The sequence below is a fragment of the Cariama cristata genome, unplaced genomic scaffold, assembly GCF_000690535.1.
Source record: "Cariama cristata isolate BGI_N322 unplaced genomic scaffold, ASM69053v1 scaffold19954, whole genome shotgun sequence".
Taxonomy (NCBI): domain Eukaryota; kingdom Metazoa; phylum Chordata; class Aves; order Cariamiformes; family Cariamidae; genus Cariama; species Cariama cristata.
Genome location: NW_009612601.1, coordinates 32827 through 35905, shown reverse-complemented (window position 1 = coordinate 35905; position 3079 = coordinate 32827). Strand labels below are relative to the sequence as shown.

At 38.5% G+C, this 3079-nt stretch overlaps 1 protein-coding gene across 1 annotated transcript in view; it reads left to right on the top strand.

Annotated features, from left to right (window-relative positions):
* SATB2 (SATB homeobox 2) overlaps positions 1-3079 on the top strand; it is a gene marked incomplete at its 3' end in the record, with an annotated part of 74468 nt that overhangs the window by 43717 nt on the left and 27672 nt on the right. The gene's annotated exons all lie outside the window — the stretch shown is intronic.

Here is a 3079-nt window from a genome sequence, read left to right as displayed (position 1 = left end):
AAGTGTGCTGGCATCCCTGCCATGTTTTATCATGTGGAATCTGGATACCAGTAGAGGATTTAATACCTGATTGTTAGGCGATGTTGCTAAATAGCAACGTGCTGCGCCCACTGAAGTTAAGATGAAAATAGCCCATTGTTTGTATTTTTTCCACAATGAAGTTGTATTATTTGGTTAGCAGTGAATGCCTGAGGCAATAAAATTACGTAAGTTCATCCCACTCTCACCACTGAAATGTCTGATCACCTTCTAATAGTACACAAAGTGATGTTACAAGCATCTGTCATGTGTAGTTTGTTCTTTTATTCATCCTTTCCTTTGGGAAGGGACTTGTGTGTGTACTGGACCATTTGTTTTGGTAGGTTTTTTGTTTTAAAACACGCATGTGTACTCCCTAAACAGGAGTTTAGGGATAGTCAAAAGCTCTTCCACAATACCAACTGGCTCCTCTCTCAGCACATGTCTGTCAGCCTTGGAGATTAGCTTTACCCTATGATAGGTTTTTTCATAGTTTTTCTCTCTGTTACAGCACTGAGGGGAAGAGTCATTGTCTGAAAGAAGACATAGGCTATATTTTTTTTTTTTTCTGTCTGTGATCCTTTCAGTGGCCAGGAAAATCGTAACAGGATTCACAAGCATTATGCAGAAATAGGGTAATGTCCCGTCCTTCTTGAGAAGCCATTGTATTTTTAGTCACATGAAGATTAGCATCTTTCAAAAAGAGTCTGCTGTCTTTTTCTCTTAAAGGGCTGGCATACATGAGCTATGAAAGGTTGCTTGTTTAGTTTCCATAGGACAGACTAGAAATCTGCATAATAATACCATAAAGAGTCTACTGCTTGAGTTAGGAACACATGAAACCAAATTGCATAAAATGTCAGAATGAGTTCTGAGGCATCTGCTTTTCCTCTGCACGTCTGACTTGCGTGGAGCATACCTGTGAGATGCTCAGGCCTGGGCTGTGCACTGATTAGGTTTTCACTAGGGAGAAAAAAAGAACAAGAATGTTTTATGGTAAAATTATTTGTGTCTAGAAGGAAGATTGTTCAGGCAGAAGTGGGGTAAAGTGCAGATGACGAAATGGAGGTGCTGCTGTACTCCTACTAAAATGATTTGTGCTTCAAGTAAAAATGTTGATTGGACATTTTAGTACATGGTTACTCTCATGCCAAATAGACTGAATAGTTTCTTCTCTCTCTAAATTGCCATTGTGTGACTCGGAAGTCTTTCTTTTCTCTAAATGGTGTCTCTTAATAAAAGAATTTTATTCAAAGTACTCTAACATACCTTCTTGGTTAAAGAACAATCAAAGGAATCAAACAGCTTCAAGGTCATCACCGTTTGCTTTTACTTCTTGTTGTAGGAGAACAGAGAATGGGCTTCCCCCCCCCACCCTTTCTTTCCAAAGCGGGCAAGGGTGCCAGTTGCAGAGGCACTGGAAGCCCTTAAACTGTAGTGTTCTTAACTGTAGAGATGCCACTACAGCTTCTCAATGTTTCTAGCACGTGGCTGTCTTCCACTTTCTTCCATTCTTAGAGCACTGAATTCTTTAAGCTCTTACTTTTTTTAGTTAGTAAGTGCACAGTTAAATTGTTGAGTGCAGTAAAAGCAGAATGAAACCTCAATCAAGAGGTCAAGGATCCAAACCTGAAGAGTTTGTCAGATAACTGTGTATCTGTGCTGTTCAAAGAGACACATCCAGTTGTTGCTGTTTGGAAGTGTATGTGTGTGTTAGTAGGAGGAGAAAAAGGAAGGTTAAGGTATGTGTGAAGTAAACACAAGCTGCCATAAAGCAGTTCAAGTGCTGTTGATTCATCAACCATATGAGTGGGAGAGAAAACAAAGAGTCTATGGCAGGTACAGTGGTGCACGGAGAATAAACAGCTATGCAACTTCAGGGCAGTAATCTAACCCCCCTGGAAACGGGAATACTTCTGCACTTCTTTGGCTGGTTTCAATTTCTCATCATCTCTGTTTTCCTGACATTTTGTTTCTTTTCTGTAGCGAGATATTCCTACAGGACAGCTCAGTTAGTATGAAAAATCAGTGACTTGAGTTATATGCTTCAGTCATCACATACTCCTTTAGTAATAATTTTGAAAAAGGACTTAGGTTTTCCATGAAGGTGGATGGATGATGCAGCAATTCAGTTTTCAGGTTGTAATGTGGATAGATTGGGTAAAAATATAATTTAGAGTCTTTGCAACCAGCACCCATATCCATGTGTAACTCTAGAGCTGGTTATTAGAAAGTAAAAGCAAAGAACAATTTACATGAGCTGTGGTAAATGCAAAATAGGAAGGGGCTTCAAAATAACTTTATTGACATTGCAAACTAAATGCAGCCTACAGTGTTAAATGTGTTTCCTATTATCTGCTAATGTCTGTTTTAATAAAACAGTGGGAACTAAATGGTTGCTTCTTAATCAAAACCATGATTTCCTAAACATAAGCTATGTGATTCTGTTACAAATTGCCACATATAGATCTCTTAGGTCAAACTTTTTCCCTTTCTCATAGAAGTAAATAAACAGTAAAATAATTATACACTCTGGAAGATCAAAGTAATTACAGCTGAAGCCAGGCAAAAATAAAAAGTTCTCTGGAAAAAAAAGAGCATCAGGTTGCCAAGTATATAGTTAATGTTTAAATAAATATAAGAAAGTGAACAATCAATAATTTGATATCATTAGCAACAGATGTAAAAGCTGTACACAAATGGAATTGTATCAGATCTCAAGTAAACATTCTCAGTGTGCATTCTGTTGAACTCACCAAAAAGACAGCTAAACTATTTATGCTTGTAATTTAAAAAGTTTTCAGTTAGTTCAGCTCAGCATGGTAATTTTGTCTTGTGTCAAGATGATGCTAGAATAAAATTCTGCTTGAATTTTCATCTCCCACCCTGCCCCAGCCCCTTAAGGTTTTATGACATTCACAGTTTTCTCAGCGGCATGAGTACACAGACAGACTCAGGAATTGGCTGGTGTGAGGATGAAGGCTTTTTGTCTCCTCCTGACTCCGAGCGTACTGCTGGAGATACTTGTGTCCTCACATGTTTATAGTGGGGTGCCCACTCT